Source organism: Porites lutea, chromosome 3 (genome assembly GCF_958299795.1).
Source record: "Porites lutea chromosome 3, jaPorLute2.1, whole genome shotgun sequence".
NCBI classification, from domain to species: domain Eukaryota; kingdom Metazoa; phylum Cnidaria; class Anthozoa; order Scleractinia; family Poritidae; genus Porites; species Porites lutea.
The window spans coordinates 34,876,884-34,903,044 of record NC_133203.1 but is presented as its reverse complement, the minus strand read 5'-3'; the positions used below and the strand labels follow the sequence as shown (position 1 = coordinate 34,903,044).

General features: G+C 38.8%; 1 protein-coding gene and 1 long non-coding RNA gene across 2 annotated transcripts in view; one reads left to right on the top strand and one right to left on the bottom strand.

Annotated features, from left to right (window-relative positions):
• The window catches only part of LOC140932201 (uncharacterized), a 214,225-nt gene that overhangs the window by 67,444 nt on the left and 120,620 nt on the right, over positions 1-26,161 (bottom strand). The gene's annotated exons all lie outside the window — the stretch shown is intronic.
• On the top strand, positions 8,475-10,283 carry LOC140929670 (uncharacterized). Its single transcript, XR_012164765.1, has 3 exons — positions 8,475-8,902; positions 9,313-9,429; positions 9,989-10,283. It is a non-coding gene; the product is annotated as an uncharacterized lncRNA (long non-coding RNA).

Sequence of the window (26,161 nt, the reverse complement as noted above, 5' to 3'; positions counted from 1 at the left end):
AAAGCCACAGCCCTGAAGGTTGTAGCGAGAGCAGCAAGTGAGCGTTGAAGAGTATTTTGTTAGTATTTTGTTTTGTTAACGTGCTTAGCGACCATTTAATAATATTGAGAAAGTGCAACCCTTGATGGCGGGGTTGTAAGATTGCATGTAAAGGAGGGTTATGTTTTTACCCCACCTTAGTGGGTTACCTCACCTATCTGGGGTCCCCCACCTCCATGTAAACAGGCCCTAACTGAGCATTTTTTGAGGCATTAAGTAATGATCTCAGCCAAGTATCCTCGTGACAAAGCCTCTTTTAGTGATTTCCTTCGCTTGATAAATGGTTGGATGTCATCTTACGTTTACACGCGTGGTATCCTTTGCCAAACTTTTTGCTAATAAAGTGATACGCCGTTAACACGATTAAAAACAAGGCCAACGCCAGACGTTAAAATCGCAATCGCTGGAATCCATTTGTCAGCTGACTTGCTGTTACCCTGGCCGGTTGCAGCTACTGGAAAGAAATTAGAAATCCAGACTCAGCTAAAAGTGGGTATTAAAGAAACGAGCGAATGTTTGGGTGATGCTCGATATACCAAGTCAATATATGCAATATTGTCTCGTTCTATTGCGTGAAGTCTATTGTGTTACTGTGTAAGGGAAAACGATCATTGTTGTGTTCTTTGTGACGTAACTCTAGACTTGCTATTCACTAAGTATATCGTGCACCAGCCGAAAGTTTATCAGTATCGAGCCTTAATCTATCTAGCTAGCCTGCGCCAAAGACGGAACTAAACTTCTACCAAGGGTTAGATTATTTACCAGCCAATTCTAAAACCTCCCACTCCCCAGGCATACCCCGGGCATTTTTCCGTACAGTGGGGAATTTGACCCAAATGAGGCCCGGTCTGTCGGGCATTGACTTTCGTGCCAAAATGTTGGTCAGCGTTTTGTTTTGCGTGTACATCACGTTCAAGGATTATTGATGTCATTGCTCCTATATTCATTGTTTTGTTGGAGCATTTGAGAGCCTTTGAAGCTACATGCAAACGGACGCAACATTGTTGGAGCAACATTATTGGCCAACAACTCCCTACATTGCGTCCGTTTGCACGTAGCTTGAAAGAGCCAGTTAAATATGGGCTTTCTGAAATGAACAATGTTATTGGAATGAACAAATCTCCGTAAGACAGTTTTCCAAGACTTGAGATATTTCGGCAACCTCGTTCCAAGGTTGTGTTTAGGAGGAAATTTAGATTTGAATAAACGGTTTGACGTATGGGGAAAATTTTTGATCATGAAAAGTCGCTAATCGAGTGGGGGGAGGGGGGATTTGACTCTTTTTGAAGGGCTAGCCGGTGGGCTATTTGACCATCTACACTGCTAACATACCGGGGAATTTGACCAAAACCTTCAAAAAAAATTAGATTCCCAGGGGTCTGCGTGGGGGCATGGGCAGTTTTGTTATTGACTGGTACATTATGTCTGCGACCTGACGCAGGCTAACAGGGAGCTTAAAGCCTGGTTTCCATATGATCGCTACGATTGCTACGCTCGCTCTGATTGCTGCGATCGCTGAGAAATAAAAGGTCAGCTATCGCAGCGATCATAGCGATCATATGGAAACTTGACTTTTCAGAGTTCGCAGCGACGACGATCGCTGAGATAGAACCACCCTTTCATATAGTTTAACAAGTAAAATCCCTACCCTTTCATCGATCTAATGCCTGAAAAAAGTACCCCTTTTTGAGGCCCCCCGTATATGCCATTATAGGGAGTATCCCCTCGGGATTAGGCCTTTCTCAATTGTGCTCGTAAAATGCTGGAAAGTTGCTCACTGGAATGCCAAAAACTTGCTACCTAAATTTCAAAAGTTGACACCTAAATTTCTTTATATTTTTGTATAAACGTTAATTAAAAGCTTTATTTTTCGTTCTTCAAAATAATTATACTAACATCGGTCAAGAAAAAAAAAAATTTCAAATTTCAAAAAATTTCCAAAAAGTTAAAAGGAAATTAAAAACATTGAAGTTTTCTATGAAATCGTTGACTTTTTCGTGTTAGATATGTGCTTTAAACCGAGGGGCCACTAAACCTATATTTTGCTCAAAAGTTGCTCAGAAAGGCAAAATTTTACTCGAGGTTGCTAGAACCGCAAAAATTTGCTCCAAACGACAAAAGTTGCCGAACTCAATCGGGAAAGGCCTATCACAGGTAACCCAGGCTCTGTGATAGTACAACAGTACCGTTCCAGTAAAATTACAGAGTTTGTATGGTGTAAAAATGCGATCCTAAAATTTCTAGAAATACTAAACAAAGATCAATGAAACTTACTCTACAGTTACGTATTCTTAGCGTCTCTGCCCAGTCTCGCTCTCTGTTTTCAGCTTCGTTCCAGACCTTTTGTTTGACTGTTCGCGCGTACTTGAATACGCAAAAATACGGACTGTTTTGCAGTCTAGTTTTCTTCCACTGTTTCGTATTATTTGAAACGTGATAAGATCTGGATACTACTTTTAGATTTGGTTGGCAACTCAGTAGCCACTGGTACCGGATCCAGGAGAGGGGACCGGGGACCGGGGGCCCGGGCCTCAACGTTCATTGGACCAAACTGAGGCCTGAAAGGTCGAAAAAAAATTTTTTAAGACCGCCCCCCTTATCTTAGGGTGTGGATGACCACCCCCCCCCTCTCTTATCTGAAGGTCTGGATCCGCCACTGCAATTAGTCCCATTGCAACACTATACTTAGTGACCACCCCTTAACAACACTGACCTGTTGAAGTTGAGTTTGTGGTTTTTTGTGACGATGGTGTCGAAGAATCTGCAAATAAAGTTGGTAAAGGGAAACGTCCTCAACATATTACTTTCATTGATATAAAAAAGGAAATTTAAAATGAAAAGAGAAACAAATACGATTACTAATGTAGGTAAACATATGGGTTATGGTGATGGTTCTTATGCGGGTGTTCAATGTAGTTGACATTACATATAACGTCCCTTTTTCTTTTTTTTTTCTTTTTTTTTTTTTCGGTCAATTGTATCCTTTGCCTTTGTATGACTCGTGTGTAGCTCTTCCAAATTTACAGATTCATATTGATATCATATTGGGGAGATAAAAACAGAAAACGCAAGATTCCAAGCATTGATTCAAATCGATTTACGCTGCTTTGAACAAAACACTCTCAGTTTCAAGAATTCTTTTAACTATAAGGAAAGATTTTATTAGAAGGTGTAATTTCCTGTATTAATCTGGCACTTTTTACATGCAATTTATTTTAACAGCCGGAGGATGATTTTGGAAATGAATAAGGAAATTTATAAAGGGGAATACGTCAGCACAGAAATGAGTTGTAGGCAAATTTCTGTAATCGTGCATCCTTCTGCTAATAAGCTATCTTGATTCAAGCGTTCACTTAATGGACCTTGCTTGCTTTTAGACTGAGCCTCTCAATAATTTCCCCAAAGTGATTTGTGTCTGTAAAATCGTTTCCAATCAAAGATTTACTAGTATCGATTGCATTAGGATGAGTTTCATGTAGTGAAGGAGAGCTAATCCAAAAGAAGATTTGTGAATGATAAACATGTGTCTGACAAACCCTCAATTACTTATACACTGTTATTCGCCTCTAAAAACGGAAGTCCACGCTTACCGAGTGTCTTTCGGTCCATAATTTTGGTCAAACGCGAGAGTTTCTCTTTCGTGCTCAGAGTTTATGACGCTTGTTTAAGAGAACAAAATGAGACGAAGAATTGTAAATTGCATTTTTTAATAGCTTCAAAACAGCTGCTTCACAGAATATCACTGAACAGACGAAACGCAAAACAGTAGAAGTATAAAAGTGCAGTAAATGTCACAAAATCAACCCAAGCGGTCCCTTCGGGCATTTAGTTCTGTTTTACGTCATCCCTAACCATTTCATACTTGGGGGGAGTTCAGGGCTGAGACGTCATCATTACCCAACGATTCCATGTTCTTAACAAATCGAGTGTTTTTCTAGTATTCTAACTGCATATTTCAGACTAAGTTATATCATCAACATATTTCTAACACCGATTTAATATTAAGGTGATTCCCTGGTTTTGCACTGCGCATCTCTTACTGCGCATAACAAGATGGCCACCGTAAAAAAAAAACATGTGAAGTAACATTATTAAAATGAAGTTGACTGAAGAGAAACACTATTGGAATTTTAGCTTGCGGTTGTTTCTTGCCGAGGTGAGACTCAGTGTGTTGGGAATGTGTATAACGTAAGCAGTACGCGTGTTGCTGAGTTCGACTTCCTCACGGAGAACCTCGATAGTGGATGTTTAACTTGTGCTTACTCACTTTGATTTTCATTTAAACGCTTTCTTTATCACATTGTGTCCTAAATGTGATATTTCGATGTAAATTCTGTAAAACGGATTTTTTAATACTGTCTTCCCCCTTTCATATACATTCTATTTTGAACCGCAAAAACGAGTACGGTGACCCCCATTTTTTATTTCATAATTTTAGTGAGGACAGTGCTTCCTTTCGATGGGAAAAAAAATGGCACAAATCTATGTGCAGTTTTTTGGCAATTTTTCTAAATTAAACGGATTTGAGCTATCACGGGTCGAATAGCGCGTGTCCAATTTAATTCTACTTTGGAGCGTAGAGTAAAAACAAGGGCATTAAAAGGCATTTTTCTGGTACGTAAGTGGATAAACAATACATTACACTGCACGAAAAAACGGATTTAAACAGGTTTGCAACAGAAGTAAATATGGTGCAAATTTAGCCCTCTAAATTTGACCAAAATTATCACCAGAAGTAATTATGATGCAAACACAGATGTTTATTCCGTTGAAATTGTGTGCAAATACGACGTAAACCTGAAATCTACTTTACATTTGCTTCGTATTTGATACCTCCGCAAATCAACAAATCCGGTGTACATTTACTCCAGATTTGCTCTCTGTGGAAAAATAATGTTTGCTTTCTGAAAAAATCTAAGCAAACATGTTGCAAATCTATATGTATACATCACTGTTTTCCAACGTTTACCCAAACTACATCCAAAAACTTTCGCGCGCGTTTTACTCATGTAACGTGCAAATATTTACTTTTGGACAAAATTTGCATTACTTCCAAATAACCAAATTTGCGAGTGTTTTCGGTATACTGATAGTATTCTTTCTGATGAGGGATGAACGTTCGAAACGCCATCTTTTTGAGGTGACACTGTCAACCTAGTTGACTAAACAATTTTCCAATTTCCACTCCGCCACCGACACAGCATCAGTTCACTTTAAAGGAAAACTAACCACTTAACAAATTTTGACCATGAACTGAGGCATTTCGAAGGCAATAAAAAAGGAAAGAAGGGTAATCTAAAGTGTGTATAATGAACACAAGTCATGGGGTGGATAAAGATCCCCCCTGGAAGCATAAACTTTATTTCCAAAAGAATTTGGAATTAACACTATTTTACATCAGTTCAATTATACCATGTCATAGAAAATGCAGTCAATCAGAGTACAGATCGACTAGTTGACGGTTTTTTAAAGAATCGGTTTGAGCAATGTCACCGCCAAATTTTTCCACTAGCGTTTATTAGTCTTGTCTTGTATTTCTTTAAAAAACGCTGCATTACAATGAAAAAGAGTGACATTGGGTAAGCCATTCAAACAATTTTTCTTTCCAAAACGTAGAAAGCATGTCAGAAAGATAGCGAAGTTTTACTAAATTTCAACGAATTGCTAAAAAATAAAGATAAATTCATGTTTATGGTAGCATAAATTGATGTTAATAAACCTGAGAATTATGCCCTATGAAACCACACTTATTGACGTACTAGCAACAGTCATGTCTCTGTTCTTTTGTCACACAAAATTCAACATTTGAATAAGTGTTTGTACTAACACAGGGTGAAATAAGGTGTTTCCGCAATTCGGAAATGCTGCGGAAACGTGATGGTTCAAAATTCCGTTGCGTTTCCGCGCGACGGTTACGACGGGAAACGTGTAAGATGAAAATGGAGGCATTGTTTCGTGTTTCCGCAGCGCTTCCGTTGACTTAAACGTGTCAGCTCGTTTCCATTGCGTTTCCGCAAGCGGTTTTGTTACTGAAATTTGCTGGTTTTTATGATCAATCCCAGGTTTCTCATATAATAAAATTTGTTTTAACTGTACTGATTACGCTTCAGGCGAGATGAGGAATCATTGCATTGACCTAAAATATCCGAAAGAACAGAGATAATCGCCTGCGCTAAACTACACGTCTTAAACACTGGAAAAGTGATAGATGATTCTCTCTGTATTCCCTTTTTTCAGAGATTCAAAGATGTGTTATTAAAATTACTAGCGCTCCAAACATTGACGCGTAATTTGAAAAAATTTAGAAACAGCAATTTATAACGCTTGCACGCATTTTGCCTCGCTCTGGGGGCGCGAGTCTTACGAGCATGGGTGCCTCGTTTTCACGTTGAATTTTGAATCGCGCGCCCTTTTCAACATTCTTCGCTGTCGGTTCGCCTTCCATTTTGGTGGTTTGTTCATGCAGGGCCGTTTTTTTTGTCAAGATGAGCGAGGAGAGTGTGATAGATTGCGGAGATAGACTGCAGGGAGGAATAATACTTCGAAAAACTATTTAAACGAAACGCCAAATCCCATGGAAGCGGTGATGAAGGAGTTCAGTGTTCACTCATGGCGACTCAAATGCAAACTCAGTGTTTCAACCATCATTGAGAAGAAAGAACGCCTATTTTAAACTGTGGACCCTTGTTGTTTCGTAAGTACATTCTGAATCTTGTTTAAATATATAGAGGCATATTTAAGTCTATGTAATAGCTTTGGGAGCATTTCATCGATGTCGTTCATAAAAATCGTTTCACATGTGAGCTTCATGCGACAGCGAGTTGCTTCCTAGAGATCTGACCTTTGTATGTTGCCCGTAGTTTCTTTGATAACATATGCCTGTAAAGCACGTCTTTGTCTGATTTCTTTTACAATAAAGACATAGTTGCTGCTTCACCGAAAAAAGTTTTTCTGTATACTAATGCACATTTTAATGGCGAAGATGGCAGCCGTAAAATTTGAATCTCGAATGAGGAAACGGAATCACGGAACAGAGTACGGAATCCAATAGCAATGACAGAAAAATATTATATAAAAATTCCTTGACACTGAAATGTACAAAACATTTCCACTCCAATTTCTGAAACTGTAGATGTTTATGACAAGGATAAACCTGTACAAAAATAATATTTAATGTTCATATTAATTTTTTGCATACATTGGCATTTCCGTACTAGATTCAAACCGACATATGCAAGTTGCCGGGACCAATGGGAATTGTATAAAATTGAAATAAATGTAGTGCTTGTTACGAGACTTGTAGTGTTAAAAGGAACCTTTCCTCTTTGTGCAATGCACAATAACAAGTTTAATATGATGGTGCAGAAAGGTTCTAAAAGTCACAAGATTGTAGAGGGATATCATTTCCTTACACTTCAATTTGTTGTTAAGCTTTGAACACAAGGATAACAGCTTTATTTGATGACAAAGCAACCTTCATTGACACAAGTAAGACGCCCATCTTTGAGTGGGAAGTCGCAATTCTATTTATCCATCTTTGAGTGGACAAAGTAGTGCTTGTGTCAATGATATTTCAAATGTTGCAAAAGTCACCAGGAGATAAACGAGAAGATTTTTCAGGAATATAATTTCCTTACACTTCAGTTTGTCGTTAAGCTTCGAATACAAGGATAACAGCTTTATTCGATGACCAAGCAACCTTCATTGACACAAGTAAGACGCCCATCTTTGAGTGGGAAGTCGCAATTCTATTTATCCATCTTTGAGTGGACAAAGTAGAGCTTGTGTCAATGATATTTCAAATGTTGCAAAAGTCGCCAGGAGATAGACAAGAAGATTTTTCAGGAATATCATTTCCTTACTCTTCAATTTGTCGATAAGCTTCGAATACAAGGATAACAGCTTTATTCGATGACAAAGCAACCTTCATTGACACAAGTAAGACGCCCATCTTTGAGTGGGAAGTCGCAATTCTATTTATCCATCTTTGAGTGGACAAAGTAGAGCTTGTGTCAATGATATTTCAAATGTTGCAAAAGTCGCCAGGAGATAGACAAGAAGATTTTTCAGGAATATAATTTCCTTACTCTTCAATTTGTCGATAAGCTTCGAACACAAGGATAACAGCTTTATTCGATGACAAAGCAACCTTCATTGACACAAGTAAGACGCCCATCTTTGGGTGGGAAGTCGCAATTCTATTTATCCATCTTTGAGTGGACAAAGTAGTGCTTGTGTCAATGATATTTCAAATGTTGCAACAGTCACCAGGAGATAGAGAAGAACATTATTCGGGAATGTAATTTCCTTACACTTCAATTTGTTGTTAAGCTTCGAACACAAGGATAAAAGCTTTATTCGATGACAAAGCAACCTTCATTGACTCAAGTAAGGTGCCCATCTTTAAGTAGGAAGTTGGAATTATTCTATTTATCCTTCTTTGAGTGGACAAAATGGTGCTTGTGTTATGATACTTTCAATTTTTACAAATACCACAAGGAGATCAACTTGACGATTACACAGTTTTTTATATTGTTACACTTTAATTTTGTTTTGTGCCTCAAGCACTTGGATAACGGCTTTATTCGATGATAAAAGCAACCGTCATTTTTTTAAATATTTTTCGTTGTAATGCACTACCAGAAAACTGCCTCATTTTAAGCTCTCTAGTTTTTTTAGAACCAGGCTGTTGCAATACGTGTAATACATGTATTATTATTTTGATCTAAATATTTGACATTTTTTTTGGTCTTTATTTCTTTGAGGTATACTGATGTCGAGAACAAAAACATTGAGGGTATTTTGGTTAATGAAGTGAGGGGAAATTTTGGGTAAAAGAAATGGCCCAAAACAGAGAAAAAAGGTAAGTTGTACACTTTTCTAAGTTTCTTGAATTTGGTACAGTGAAAGCCTGCCTTACGGCCACCTCGGTAATACAGTCACCTTGTTATTACAGCCACTTTTTTTTGGCCGCCTGGCAAAAACCACCATACATTTTCTTGTAAACAAACCCTCATTAATACCGTCACCCCATTAATACGGCAAAACTTTTTTGGCCCATTGATGACCATGATAACGGGGTTCCACTGTAGTTTCTTGGTGTTGCCGACAAGTGCAATCCCCTAATGACATAAACACAAAAGATGGAAAAGCCACTAAATAATACCCACACCAAAAAAAGGAGCAAACCAACAATACTTTTAGCAACACCAAGAAGCACTCTTAATTCCTTTTCTACAGACCTGCACATTTAACATGCTTTCCTTTTGCTAGGGGCCATTTTTCAGTACTGGAGTCAGAGAAGTACCCGCGCAGACGTGGTAAGGCAGTAAAATGGAAAACTTGAAGAACACAGAGTTCAGACAAGATTCCAATTTGAGAGCTAAAAAGGTAGGTAAAATACATGTACATTATTTTGTTAATGCTTGCAGTGCAAATATTTTTACTATGTAGTTTAAGTCATCCACTTAGTGATTTATTTAGCCTGTCCTGCAACAGAACTGTGCTTGGCAGTGCCTGGTGGCCCCTGTTGCATTACTGTTGCCCTTGGGCGACAAGGAAGTCTTAGTTTGTTCAAACACATTCATCCTGGGTACCTGGATCTTTCAGGTTAAGGGCACAAAGCTCTTTCATTTTTTAAGAACACAACACGTTTTGCATGTTTGTCTTATGCATACATAATCAATGATTGTTATAGAATGCACTAGGGTCACATCCTACCCCTTTGACATTTTTAATGTTAACAGTGCCCTTTCCATTTATATTCAAGGTTTGATTGTAGTGTAAATTGCTCAGAGTAGAGAGCAAGAACCAAATCTAAAGATTCAAAATAGTTAGGGTGACTATTTTGCCAGACTAAACTGTTGCTGAAGAACAAAGTAAATGTTAATTAAATGTTTATCATAGTAGTCATGCCACTGTGACTAAATAAGTTTTTTTTGGTGTTCAGAAATTGATGAATCGCACAGACGTGTTGGACAAGGCACAACTTTCTCCAGATGACACAGCCAAAATAAAGGCTTTATTAGACCTACACAATGCTATCCAATTTATGTCTTTGGAGGAGAGTGAAGACAATGAAGAGAGGGCCAATGATCCACCACCCAGGTACATCAGGCCACTATGCTCAGAGAGGTCAAAGCTAAGAAACATCAATGCTGTTCTTGACGCCTTTTGTGGGGCTTGCATGTCAAAGAGGCAAAGAAAGAACAGCCGGGAAAATAACCAGAGAGGTTGATAAATACTTGTCAAACAGACCAGAACCAAATAACTGCCCTTCATGGGCAGGATGCCAATAATAGCAAAGTAACAAATATTGCTACAGTGATCGCTACTATGGCAACTGGGAGTAAAAAGTCCAAAAATGACGGCGTGCGCGTGATGTCCAGTAAAATAATGACCTTTAGCCGAAGCACAAAATGTGATGGCATAGTCGCTTCTACATGAGTATAAAATTCTACTTTTCCCGGGTTTAAAACCTATCCTTTTTCTTTTTCTCTTAATCAAGAACGTATTTGACACTTCTAGTTCATTGGGCAGTAATTCAGTCTTCCCTGCGTTTTACTAACAACGAAACCAAATGAGCGAAAAGCCCTGTAGTGACTTTTGGGTGCCACTTGCATAAAGTTGAAATTTGACGGGCAACAGTAACATACTCTCTTCAGGACTGCAACCACGACCACCATAGTAGAGGTCACTGTAGCAATTTGCTTAAAGTCCCTAATGTATTATTGTGCCTTTAGTCAGGATGATCCTGTGATGATCAACTCTAACTAAATTGCACAATCTTATTGGAAAGGTGAAATTACAGGACAGTCAATGGATTGTCCTAAAACTATAAAACAGGGAGTGTAAGATAGATGCATTGTGAAAGTGAGTCTTTTGTTAAAAGTGTGCAGTTTGTCATTACTATTCAAACTCAGATGTAGGCAAATTCTCGTAGACTACTTTGTATGCCACAGCCAGGTCCAAGTTGTAGCCATGCACTTGGCGACAATAAGTGAGATACATGTGTAGAGATGTTGGCTTATACATTTGTAAATAAAGCCTAAGGCTAGTTTTGTTTGCATCACTATCGTCGTTGTAGCATCAGTCTGAAACTCCCCAATAATGGCCTCTCATCAGTTTGTATAGGCTTTAACAATAATTTTTGGGGATGATCCACCAAGTACTGGTACTTGCTAATAAGAATTAAGGCAGCAGTTTAGATTTCCTAATGGGATTTTATGCAGTCTTACATGTAAGTAAGTAACACTTCTTATTATTCTTCTTATTAGATTATGTAATAATTTTGCCGTGAACTACTTCTTGGAGTTATTTTGGAATGGAAATGCACGATACTTATAATAATGTCAAACCTCTTTAATACGGAAACCAAAGGGACAGAACCAAGTGTCCGCTTTACAGAGGTGTCTGTATTATAGAGGTAGGGAATGCATGATTTTTGGCTTTTCTGGGACCAAACGAACTGTCCGTCGTATAGAAGTGTCCATAAGAAGAGGTTAGACTGTATAATAATTACGTTAATCTAATCATTTGTCTTTTGAATAAAATAATATATGTGCATAGTGCTGAACATACAGTCCCGGTTTGGTATCTTTGCTCCATTATGTAGTAATCGATTTGGGACAACGTACAATAAAAGAGGGAGTAAATGGTAACCTTAACGACAGAGAAAATTAGTTTAAATGAACGTTTAGTTTCTGCTAGTTTCAAGGCAAACGCTAACTTTGAAAAATTTTATCCCCATTGAGAAAATCGACTTAAACGTATATTTCTACATTTCTTTGCGACAACAAGGATTCGCGGCAAATACTCTCGTGCACGACGTATTTTGTACTGGATGTGTGAAGAAGAAGTAAATTTAGTATTTTGCTTCCCGTGCAAATTAATGATGAGCAAGAATTTTAATTGGATCAAACACGATTAAAGCGAAGCAAAAATCGTATTTGTCATCCCTGTAAATTCATCCTTTCAGGCATTAAATTTACCCTTTTTCCTAGCATTTACTGCCCCTGTAAAGTTGTCAAATGTGGATTGTTTGTCACATTTGCCACTCGGCGCAAATACGTAGTGAACGATATTTTTCACCATCTTTGCTTCAAATGTAATTACTGTGCAAATATAACGTTTGCGTAGTATTTGCTACTTGGTAAATATAAAGTGTTGACCGCCTATGCTTTACTTACAAATGTGATGCAAAAATGGGGTTTGCATTGCGGGTAAATGTAATCAAAACGACGTGCAGCGGAATGTTTGCTACAATTGTAAATTCATGTTTCGGTGCAGCAGATTTATCTATTTACCACATTTTTAGTTCATGTTAAATCTGATGCAAATGTGCAGTTTTTCTTCTCATTTGCTTTGGACTGTAAAGATTGAGTAAATGCGGTATTTACCATCTTTGCTTCGCGTGCAAATATTATCCAACGATGGAATTTGCCTCGGGGCAAATATAAACAGATTTGATCAAATGTGGTATTTACTTCATATTTGCATTGATTTTGCAGTTGTTGTAAATCCATTTTTTCGTGCAGTGTTAAAGTCAAATTCTGTTCGATACCTCATGCATCATCGAAAAAATCTCTTCTTTTTTGTCTAGTTTTGGGCTGCGCGCGGTTTTTGCCAAAGGGTCCTAAATAGCCGTATTTGTCAGCATTGTGACGTCAAAACAAGCACGGTGACCTCCACTTTTTATTACTTTTTTATCATCTTCTTGACTTGTTACATCAGTGTACCAAGTTTCATCTACAATCTATGTTACGTTCTTTTACTAAGGAATCACCTTAAATGTAATCTTTTTTACAGGTGTTTTGCTGATAACAGTGTGAAAAAGCTCAACCCCTTAGAGCCCCTGAGTTCGAATAACTTTGACTCGTAATTAGGCTTGATTACCAGCCGCTGTTTGGGAAATAAGCCCCCCAAAAAGTCCCTTCTCGGGGAGGAACGTTACAGCAGACCCAAGAGTGGGCGTAAATCGAGCAAACTCGCAGTTATTCCACGGAAATGCATATGCTGATGTCGTGCTGACCTATTTCGCTGACGGGTTTCCTAGTATAGTTCTATTTGCTGACCCGTAAACATTGCATGCCTTCGGGAAAAACATGAATTCAAGGAACTGTTAGATGCCATCAACGCAGTAAAGGAAGGTAAAGCCCCTGGAAGGTGTGGTATACCTGCGGAAATCTGGAAACATACATGGCGGTATGAAACTCGCCTCTTGGATTTTCTCAGGCGTGAGAAATTCTGTTCCAAAGCCTGGTTCAAACAAGAACATATAACAGCCAATTTTCCATGTGCTCAGGGAACTTTTTACTTGACTAGTTCCAGCCCCCTACGCAGGGATATCACCTGGAGCTTACAAGGAGCTCCGGATCCTCAGCTCCTCTTTTTAGGACTATGGATGGTTAGCAACGTTCAATGGACACAGTCGTGTTATTGGGTGGATAAGCTCAAGTCTAGGTTTTACTAGCTAAAGTTATTTCGCCTCGATATTTTTTTACCAACTAGTTGGATTTTAGTAAAACAATTATTTCTCTCTCCCGAATGGCCTCTGATTCAATAGCCTTTGGCTTCATGGGCTATTGACTCAGAGCCCATTGGGGCTCGAGGAATAATTGTTAAATATTCCGTTGGCGACAGAAGTCTAAGACCTCCTCGACTGACTCTGGATCCAGAAAAAGACGCCCTTACTGTCTGTTCAGAGTGTACAGCTCTCGAAGGGAATCTCCAACAACTCTTACACCTTTCTTTCTTGCCAAGAGCTCTAACCTGCATTCCTTCTTCTTCTCGAGCTGCATCTTCATATTACATCTGCATATGCCAACGGCGACGCGTCTACCATTGTATGAATAGATGTGTAAACAACAATGTTCTCAGCAATGCGATAGCACCTTGAAACCCAGTGTCAACTGGAAAATTCTGGTAACTCACTGAACCATTCTTGATACGTCTACTTTAAGTCATCCTCTTTTAAACCCAGTAACCATGTTCCTTAGCTGCATATCCATCTCTCCTCTAGCATCTGTAATAGGTAAAAAAGCATAGAAAATTTCTTTTCGAACCTTCGCTTGGTATAGACAACATCCTGCAGGGGATTCAACTTGAAAAAGTTAAACACATCCGTCTCATCATCCTATTGCTTTCCTTATGCTTTCATGCAAGGCAGTTCTGGCCTGTTACTACACCCAGACCGCATTTTGAAGCCTGCCTTGGCAAGTGGCTCCCTGAGCTCTTCTCGAGCTTTAATCGCTTCATCTTTAGTGCTCAATGAAGTCATAATGTCATCCACGTACACCTGTAATAGGATTATGGCTATTGCTAGCGGGTGGTCATTTCTGTTATGTTATGCATGTTGTCGCACAACGTACTGGGAAAGGTAAAGTGAGGCGCGGTCATCGAACGTCAAGCTCATTGCTTCATAGACTTCTGGAAGTCTAGAGAGGTGTAACCTCCAACCTCAAATTTCCGTCAGATCTGCTACCAGGGCCAAAAGACAACTGCCGTATGTGGCTATCCGTATATGGATAACCTCCGTATATGGCTACTGAATCGTACACTATCCTCACTTTAGTGGTCTCTTTGTCTTCTCTCACTACATGAAAATGAGATAGGTACCAACTGGATGTTATCCGGAAGTAACCCTTGGATTCATTCTTTTATACCTTGGCCTCTATCACCTGGCAGTATTTCTCAGCAGCCTCCAGCCTTGGCTGAAGGTGTTTCTCAAGAGATAAGTCGGTCTTCAGCAGTCTTTCTGTTTGAACACAACGGCGTATCATCGTCCTTCCATGGAATTGCCACTTCATAGCCCCTCAGCATAACGCCTTGATTGTGCTTCTTTGCGCGCAGCAAGCACCTCCTCTGCTGTCAAGCGCTTGTTTTGATCAGCAATTCCCGCAACGTCTTCGTCCCACATTCTCTGCATTATCTCATCGGCCCTCACTTCTGGAGTAAAGGACATATGGTATTTGTAAACATGGCAAGCCTCATGACACTCGTTTGCTTCCTCCGAGACATTTCCAACTATTGTCTATGTGAGTGGCTTTCTTTACTCTTACAGGCTTCCCCAGATGTCCTTTGCGATATTCAAGTGGTAAAATGAGTTCCTCATAATAATCACTTCTCAATCAACTTCTATGTGTTGAACTGGCTTTATGATCTCCAAGTCGCGATTATGATGTAATCAATTGCTTTCATTTCACAAATTTTCACAAAAAATAATTGCTTCTTGTTGCTCCAATTCATATCCTAAAGGCTGGCGGACAGTTACAGTTTTGCTATCCGCTACATTCGACTTCACTCCAAAAGCAGCAACACAGAGTGCGTACAAACCCAGTATGTCAGCGATCTCCTCTTGAGGAAGGACGACCCAGACCCAGACCCAGATACCATGGTGGGTCTCATCTGCAGCGCTATCCTTTCAGGGCGTGGTACACTTAACGGTTCAAGTCTTCAGAACCTCAACAGCTCGTGTGATTAGTTGGTACTCAAGGTGATGACTTTTCTCCTGTGGCTTCTTGCAAGGATTGGAATGTCTCAGACGACGATGTCCTCTACTGTGGTATCTAAAGCACAAACCCAACTTCTCTTACAATTACCATCGTTCACTTACAGTGTAATTTTGGATGAACATTTAACATGGAAATCACATATACATAATGTTGCTAGGAAAGTGTCTAAAGCCATAGGTATAATTTATAAATCAAGTTTTTGCCTTAATAATTCCTCCTTACGGATGCTTTATTTTAGCCTTATCTACCCATACTTATTCTACTGCGTGAGCGTCTGGGCATCGACCTACCCATTAAACCTCAAAAGATCAATCACACTTCAAAAACGGGTCGTAAGAATAATGTCGAGGAGTGCTTTCGATGCTCACACTGACCCCTTATTTAAAAATTTAAAAATTGTGAATCTTGAGAGTATCTACAAACTTCAAATAGGAAAATTTATGTATCAATACAGATCTGGCTTACTTCCTTATAGCTTCAATAACATGTTTCTGGTGACACGCCAGGTGCATTCTTATGGCACTAGAAGTTCGGAGCATTTTTATTTACCACAATGCAGGACTAATATAAGAAAGTTCTCCATCAGTTTCCAAGGTCCTAAATTTTTTAACTCTCTTAGTTTTGAAATTCGAAATGCAACAAGTACCGCTTCCTTTTGCTGTAAGCTGAAAGCATTCCTCTTATCATAAGTAGTAATTTATATATATATATATTTTTTTTCTTCCTTTGCTCTTTTATTTTCTTTTGTTTTGTTTTGTTTTGTTTTTTTTTATTTTTGTCATTTCGCTTTTTTTAGCCTAGAACTATGATTAGTACGACTATCTAATATACTTATTTTAAGATTTACTGTAGCTCTGCCATTGATTTTCCCGTGTGTAATTATGATAATATTTTGTTCTAATTATCTAACTGAGGGAGCCCATTCCTTATAAGCCCGGTGGCTTCTCTTGGGCTTCCTCGCCATTAGAGTTAAGGTAATTAGATTTTATTTGATTTGTATAATTTTTGGCAAACAAAACAATAAACAAAAATAAACAAATAGTTGATTCTTCCAGGTTTCATACAATGTCAGTAAATGGTTTTCTTAGCTCACAAAACATTACATGAGTCTTCGCATGTTCTTTCTCCTGAGCTTCTTCGATTTATTTGAATTTGACTTGGGTTTCTCTTGTTCAGGATTCTCTATATTACTGGAGAAACCAAAGGCTATCACTTTGACTTCACTCTCGATTTCAGCCACTCGTCTAGGTCGCTAAGGTCAACTTCTTTGGGCTGTAGCTTTAACTTTTGCTTGCTTCACCTTACAACAATTTTTGGGGGTAGCTTTGCAACAATCTGCTGCATATTAGTTCCTGGTCTAAAGCCTGCTCCATGAATGTTGTCACAATGTTGCGCGAGTTGTCAAATTATTTTCATCCTGATCTGCTCATATCTCCAGAAACTTATTGATCAGTGACTTTGAAATTAGAGCCGGGTTTCCAACTCGTTCATTCAGCTTTTCATACTATTGCACAAAAGACATATTTTGGACGTTCAGGGGCTAACAAATTTCGCAGCACGCCATATGCATCTGATCCGATAAACGCTATAAACGTAGCAACTTTGTAATCCGCCTTGACATAATTCGCCGCAAAATACAATTCCACTCTTTCGATATAACTTGCAATATCTCCTTTACCGTCCACATACTCTCCAACTCGACCTACAAGCGCCTTCCTCGTCGACAAAATTGTAATATTCTGGTCTTAAACAACAACACAAAAAGAACCATTTGCCAGTCATTCTTTTAATGCAACTGCGCATGTGCAAAACCTGCCCTAAAATATAAGAGGTCTGGAACCTAATACTGATTACTCAACCCAGAAGCTGGATTCTGATTCGACTATTGTATCATGTGAAACGATTATACAGATAAAGGAGGGTGTTACGAGTCGCCGTCCCCTGCACTGGTATTGCGACAGAGTTACTGTCTGGCACCTAGTAATAAATAGCCGCACGAGTAGAAATTTCAGCTATAATTTACACTATAATTATTTCAAAAACAGAAGTAAACTTTATCCTCCAATCGCCCTATCCGTTTAAAAAGAAATTTCAAGTGCACGTATTTATGGAATTCGCTGTCCACCTGTTTCGGTAGAGTACGACTTTTCCTTCCCTATTCACAGACCTGAAGGCGGATGATTTAAAACAATAACAACAACAAAAATATAAAAAACTCATGCACGAACATATAATTCAGACCCTGTATCCAAACGGCGCAAAACCTTTCCCTGGTTCAGACCCAAATGGTTTTAAACAATTCGCTTACAAAGGGAATACCCCCTCACCGAAACAAATGGGCTATGACTACATGGTTTGCTGGTTCATTTTGATAATTTTGCCAAATATGTCCTTATTCTCAATGGAACTCAGCGTAAGTTAAGAAATCACTTGCAAATGACAAAATCGCTGCTTCATGTCAAACACATTTGTCCCCCAAACATTACATGAAAAGTTACAGACAAAAAAATGAATTTTGAAAAACGTTTAGGCTATTTGAGGTTCCAAAAACCTCAGTGTTAACTTAGTAAAAGAACTATTCAAGGAATTTTCACGTTTAATCTAGCAGGCAAAAGTAGGAAAACCCGTAAACGCCTAACAGCAACCACAAAAGTACCCGCTTTGTTCGAGTTTTTATAAGTTTTTTACCAACCGCCGTACTTCAAGGATCAAAGGGTTAACAGTTTACCTGCTACCCGGACCGATTTAATGCTTATTCAAGGACATTTAAGAAAACAGTCGACAGTGAAGTAAGTGAACTGTATGTTACCTTCGTTTTGTTAATTTAGTATTTTTCTCTCGTTACCTTTTAAACAGACTTAAAGTAGCTTAAATTGACTTTGTTTCTTTCAAGAACCACGCGATTTCGCTTGTATCAACGTTTAGCTTTTATCGGCATTTATTCCGCTTTATCTAGTTTCATTTACCAATTATTGTTTTGATTACACTTATTGAATAGAATATATTTGTACAATTTGATTTCAGATCGAATGAAATTAGATCAAATTACTGTTATACAATTGCGAATTATTCTTCGGATTGGATTCTTCGTTTTCTATTGAAACACTCAGTTGCAATCAGTTTCAACCCTTCAAGCTTTTCTATACATGACTTCTTTTGCATTTTCTGAATAACTGTTTTGAACCGGGGAGGGGGGGGGGGGTACTTCCTAATAAGAGGCTAATGGGGATGTGCCGCTGGATGCGGTCCCATTTTCACGACTGGATTGACTATAATGGGGTCGCACATTTTCGGATTTTTTGGGGTAAGACAGTTCTCCATATTTATGGTTAGCAAACGAACCAGAATGTTTGTACTGCAGATGAAAAGTAAAGTGTTCTTCATTCAATCTAAAAAATGGGTCAATTCATAAAAATAGAAAAGCGACTAAGTTGGGATCGCGAAAATTACACATTTGCCCAAAAGTGACTAAGATGGGGTCTATAATTGGCCACAGAATAGACTATAATGGGGTAGGGGCTCTGAGAGGCCAGCAGCATATACCCAGCAAACATGTTCGTAAGTACATCCCCCTCCCCGGGGTTTTGAGCGGTTATTTTCATGCTTTATTCAATTTGGTGGGGTTTTTCACTTTTTGAATTCAATGGTAAATTTCTTGACACAAGACCTTTAGATATGACAAGCGTATCAGTACCTTCTTCTGGAGGATATACTTTCAACTGGATAATTGAAGACCTGGAAAAGCTGGGGTAGTCATTCTCGCAGAACCACCACATTTATAGTTTCCTTCGTCTGCTTCAGTAACGTTAACAATGGTGAGAATGAAATCTGTTTTGCATTTGGTGTTGGTTGTCCTTTCTTGTATATCATACTTTTCACCAGATTTTAATTCCCCTGAGCGGCTGTTAAAATACCACCGTAAAGAATTGTCCCAACAGTCGCTTGACCTAACAAATGCTAAGCACTTTAAACTGACATTGAAGTAGGCTGTCACCGAAACCTGGGGAGACGAAATCTGCGGAACCTGGGTGATACCTGTATTAGATAATAAGAAGGTATAATGAGCAAATATTATTTGAAAATGGTTACCATTTTTTTGTGCAACCGTAGGCGGTAACATTGTTACTCTTACCCTCCCCTCCTGTGTATTTGTGACAATATATGGGGCATCACAACGCTTTGGAGTTTTTACGTGTTGATTTTGTTTATCCCACCGGTTTCCTCCTTTGCGACTTGTCTCGTCACGCCATCTTTAGAGGCGCTCTAACGATCGGTTGATCGGATGAACCCCACTTCTGTTACCTCCCACCAATATGGCCTGTGCTACTAAGGGTTAATTTCAATAGCTTAACGGTGTCTCGTTTTCTCTTTTTAACCAACCACACAAAAAAAACAAACAAAAAAACATGGCAAGAACAGCAAGACGACAACTCGAAGGGCGACATCTGCTGCTTGGAGAATATTTCCCGAGTTGAACAACCCTAAACGTGCACTGCCGAGGATGAACTTAACATCGATAGAGGTAAGCATGTCTTAGCTATGTTTTTAAACTAGGAATTTTGAATGAATAATAAAACAATTATTGAATTCGGCTTTCGTATCATATGAAGAATTATGGGGATCTCAGGGGGTGTTATCCACCTCGGCCTACTGTCTCAACGAATAACACCCTCCTCGATCTCCATAATTCTTCGTAAGATACTCAGCCTCATTCATTTATTGTTAACTATACCATGCTCTCCAAATATGGTAACTGTTCGCGTTTGCTCAAAATTCAGTAAAAACAAGATGAAAATCGGTTGTTTTTACATATAAAGTCGGCACGAATTCTCGATATTTGTGGGCGTTTTTAATAGAACAATTATTCCCCTCGCGGCTACCATCTCATATCCAAAGCACACTCATGTAATAATTGTTAATTATACCGAGGACTTCGTCATATAGAGGTTCTACTGAAGTTCAGGTGAGAACACTCCCCTCTCATTAATGACTGTCCTGTGCTTGATTCCTCAGGCAACATCACATGTGGCCGGCCTGGTTGAGTTTTGTTGCTTCTCACCCTTATTCCCCCATCGCCGCCAAAACAACACATCACTCCCACGTTAATCCTGCCAGCTGCGCAGGGTAAATTTGAGCCACAATGGTACACAAAGAACCACTTTGTGGATGAGCTAACGCCACTAAATCGTTATTTATTTATTTACTTATTTACTTATCTCTTGTGACCCGAGGGGTAAACAAATAAAAATTCCAGCGTCCAATTTGTCTGAGTGGCAGAGGAAGGTGGCACGAAATTTTCAGTTATATTCTTTTAAATTCAGATAGAATGAGCTGTCCCTCTTGGTCTAAATGGGATACTTTCCATTGCTTACAGGACAAACACGGCATTATCTTTTTATGAACCTGATTCAAAGGAGCTACTGTTAATTAAGGTGGTTTTTGTGCATCCGTGTGTATAAAAAGAAATAAATTTTAAAAATGACTCACAGCGATAATTCAGGTCAATATACACTGATTTTTCACTCGACCAGTTGGTAATGTTGTTCATTCCAGTGCATTTATAAGCCCCTGCTTGTTTTTCTTGGATATCAGCATTACGGAGAAGGGAAATTAAGGTGTCCTCTCGATCCAGCTGCTCTGAGATGTAAAAACCTTCAGATCCGTTGATGATTTGTTTGTTACTTGGATTGTACCAAACTACACGAGGACGAGGCCATCCCTTGAAGGTACACTTCAGTTCCATTTCTCTCGTGTCAGGATAGTAGTCAAGGGGAGATCTTGTCCTATATATTCTCTGAACTGGAACTGACAAGGAATTCTTCGTCTTAATTTCAAAGCTCGTAAGTCATGCACCCGGTCATTTAAACTAGGGAGCTTAATTAAGTGACCAGCTCGAAAGCCTAAGCTCCTTTGGCCACTGCGCACATTTTATCTTTTATCAGGATTTATGTAATTTGCTGGGTTTTTTTCTTCTTGTTTTGGTAATATATTTGTAATTTTTATAACAACCTCTTGAATTGGTGCAAAAAAAATATCAAAATCTGAAATGTGAAAATCTTAACCACCACGACGACAAAGTCAAAAAACAATTAGTTTTAACATGAAAACAACAGTTGCTGCACGTGCATCAATAATATATACAATAATAATAATAAGCTTCTTAGTACATTTCTTTGACGTTCACTGCACGACTATGAAGTGAAACCTCCTAACGCGACGTTATAGAGAAAGTGAACATACGCCGACGAATTATCCTTTTCCTTTCTAAACCTGGATAAAGTCCTTAAGAATTCGCCTACATTTGACAAATTAAGCAGCTCCAAATAGACGCGATAACATTTGAAATGAGGCAAATTTAATTTTTTAGCGACATTTTCACTGCCGTCGTCGTCGTCGTTGCTTAGCTCACGATTTTTAAGATACCTACAGTCAAACGGACAAACTATGTTTTACTCCACGCCTTGTTCATGTTGAATAGGCTCTTGGCAGTAAGTCATTTTTGTGACACAAACCTGCCATGCTGGAGAGCGAGTCCCTGCGCACTGAGTCAAGCCAAACAAAAAACTAACATCATTTAAAATGATTCCTTTGTTTGTTGTTTGTCATGTCCCTTTGCCTTTTTTGCCCTCCAGCATGGCATGAGCAACTAGAGTTTCGCGGTGAACAATGTTCAAGTGAGGTGATTCAGCTGGCCATAACTTTAACCGTTTTTACCTTATAAAAATTGCCTCAGCTGAGCTTGAATCTGCCTAAACCTGTTCCTTGGCCCTCATGGGATTCGTCACGGATTAAATCCATTTAAAAATAAGACAATAAAACTAATTCCGGCACTATAATACAAAAGAACATACTTACTGGCAAATTTTATTGAAAAACATTCACGTGACCGATTTTTATCCTTTGAATTGTTTTGATGTAAGAATAGACCGTTATTGGCACTGAGGTTTCTTTCAAGGTCCTGCCAGGTCATGTCTTGTACTTTTCCCCCCATTCTTAATTGAGCAGTTGAAAGTCACTCTAGAGTCTTTCGGCGTTACTGTACGGGTTTTTGTCTCCAAAGGTGGTTGACATTTCTGTGCACTTATTTCACAGTCTAGATTCCCTGTGGGTGACACATCTATCGCGTAAAAAAGGAAAGAATAAAAAGAGAAATTCTTTATTTCATGAAACATTCGTAGTTTAGGTTTCTGGGAAACTGCCCATCTACCCCTCCCCTAAGCCATCATCTTGCCCTAAGCGAGAAGTAAGTGTTAATGTTAGCTTAGGGGAGGGGTAGGTGGGCAGTTTCCAGAAGCCTGAATTGATCCAAATGTTCATTTACTAACACAAACCTCTTCATGAACTCTTGACAGGGGCACCCGAGGACTTTCCTCCTAAATACATTCAAAACATTTTTTAGGCTATCCGGAGTACTTTTACATCTCTAGAAATGCATTTTCAGTGGTGCTATAAAATTTGTATCTGTTTGGTCGTCCTAGGGCAACTTAAGTCTTTTCGAAATTATTAGAGCTTCAGTATTACCTTCCCGAAAATTTTAGTTGCAATTTAACGCTTTGCGAAAGTGAGAATTTTTCTAATTCCTCTCTCCATGGCATTTTTGAATCCGAAAATTGTACGTTTCCGTTTTACTACGAATAATAGAGAAACCTGGAGAGTCAAATGTGAAAAATTAAACTTCAAAAAATCGTAGGGAATTTAATAGGTAAGCTTCGAAAATTGTACATGAATGGAACAGTCACCTAGAAATTTGTAGCCGTCCTCAAATAATAGAAAATTTCAGGCAATGTTTGCTTCTCCGAACAGATATTATACAGAAAACAGTCGTTGGGTGCCCCTGCTACTATCCGAGTGGAAGTCACTATCCCAGCCCATGAATGTTTTTTGGCTGGTTATTGTTCTTTGGTAAAGTAATGGGCTTTTTAAAAAATAGCTTTGCAATGACTGATTTGACACTCAGTCTTATCAGCAAATGATCGGAATAATTAATCCTACTGATGGTTGAAAATAAGCAGTGATTATTATATTTTATAGTTATTAGGAATCAATAATTAAATTCAAGTAGCTTTTGCAATACTGTAATACTTTGTTATAGTAATGCACATAAAACTTATTGTTGTTGTTGATAGACTATTTTCGTCATGATCAGTAATAAAAATAAACAAATTATTTGGTTTCGATAATTTCCTAGGCAATTTTAGTCGAGGCAAGAATTCACGAAACAACAAGGAATTAGCTTCTGGATTGAAAACAAAATTATTTCCGCCTATGAACGCTCCACGGAAAAATCGTGAACCACCGCAGTCCTTTGATCGCCTATAATGTACATGTAGCCGAATTTTTGAAAACGTTCCTCTAAAAGGCCCAGAATATCCCCAGCGGTTAGAATTTTCATAGGAGACTTGCCGTCTTGGTTGGTCTCATCGTCAAGGACCCTGGGCTACCTATATATTACTGATCACCGTGTCCCTATAATATACAGCTATTTCGAAAAAGGTTGTCAGAAAAAAATGTGCACGCGACAATCCCGAAAATTAATATGGGACATGATCAATACACTGTTCCTGACACTGTAGCTGTCGAACCTACTTTTGTTGCTTTACTTTAAAACTCGCAAACATACTTCAATGGCCTCTCGTGCCATTCTTTCAAATTTCTTTGAAGAACAGCGATCTCAAAACTACCCACAATACCTTTCGGGATTAGCGCGTGCACTTTTTCCGACAATCTTTCTCGAAAAAGCTGTATATACTTTGTATATATGTTTTGATGCAGATTAGGTTAGTTTAATTCTTAAACACACGACCCCACAAGCTTTTATAGCTTTAAAAATTATCGTGTGTAATTAAAGATTATGTATGTAAGTATGTAACAGGTGTTGGGAACGTAGCGAAAACATAAGAGAAGAGGCGAGGTGAATATTTAGAGTGAGGATTGGGATTTAGTGTACCAAACTCTCTCGGCCATCCGCTCCAGCACGATGTTCGATATGTCTGAGAACGACTTGTTCCAGCTCCGTGCAGCTGCCATTTATACTATGCCGGATACTCCCTATTTATACCTATCCGCTATAGTGACGACAGAACCTTGCCCTTTTTCCTCACTAAGACAGTCTCCGTTGCAGTTCCCGCCGAAATCATCAATGACTTCCTTGTTAGCTGATGTTGAATGAGGTGGATATAGGCAGTAGATATTCTTTTGACCTGCTATACAAACTGTATTGTTTACATTTGCTTTGTTGTTCTGATCATTTTTAACGAATTTCAGGTGAACTGAGCTTAACATGCAACGAGCAATGCTACGATTACACTCTTCATTCGTGCTACATTTTAGAGTGAATGACCTTGCGGAATATTTAACAATTACTCGAGCCCAAATGGGCTCTGAGTCAAAAGCCCATGAGGCCGAAGGCCGGATGGGCTACTGACTCAGAGGACATAAGGGCGAGAGGAATAATTGTTTTAGTAAAATCCAACTAGTTGGTCAAAAATATCGAGAATAAAAAACATTTAGCTAGTTAAAGCTAGACTTTAATCCTTTTTTGCCGCCAAAAAGCCCGCGCTTTTCGCTACTAGGGGGCTATATCACATAGCCTAGTAGTACCTCAACCAATCAGAACGCAGCATTGGTAATAGACCACTAGTTGGATTTTAATAAAATCAGCTATATCGTATATAGTGAGTTTGTTAGCGAGAAATTTATTGCCGATCGAATTTTCCTGTCATTTAGGATGTCAATCGCCCGTGAATCCTTCTTCCCTATTAACCGGCGCCCCGGTTTATAAAACGCCTCAAAAATACAAAAACAAAGCAGGCAGCTAAGTAAGAAAATGTTTTGGTCCCTTTTGTTAATGATCGATTCTTGTTACTGGACAGGTCGTTTTCAGTTAGCGCTCTACATGCAAGTGCAAGAAAAAATAATTAGAAAATGACTCATTTTTCTGTTTAGTTTTGTGACGTCAACAGTCGATGTTCACTTTGCGAACACAGATCCGTTTATCACCCGTTGTGTCCTTCTTCGACAGCTGAAAAATAACCGGCCTTGTTTTCGTCTTGATGCTTCCGGGGAAGCTTACATTAAGTTTATTTAAGCTTTTTGAAACATTAGTGACATAACGCAGAGATGTCCTGCCTCTTGTTACTTGTGAAACAAAGACCGAGAGCGACGCTAAATAAGGAATATTTTTTCCGGTCTACTGATACACATATAGAGAGAAAATACTACTGTATGTCTTAAAAAGATGACGTACCTTGAATACAGGGAGTTGTCAAAGAGAAAACAGAAACGATTTAAGGAAACAAACTTTGAGATCTCATGTTTGCTGTATACTGTTCCATCTGTTTGAGCGACTTGAAGCTAGTAATCAACTGTCTCGATCAATTATTAAATAAATGTAATTCACTGCGTTTCTTCATATAACTCGTGTAAATAACATCCCAGGGAAAAATTGCATCGAGCTGAGATAGTTAGTCAGTCGCATGGATACGGGAGCCTAGTTGTATTATGTTAATATATCTTCTCAACAGGTGTTTCAATTGCAATATGTCATCCGAGGAGCCTAGTATCTCAGAAACTCAGCGTTTGTATTACGCACTAATGTAATAATCGACCAC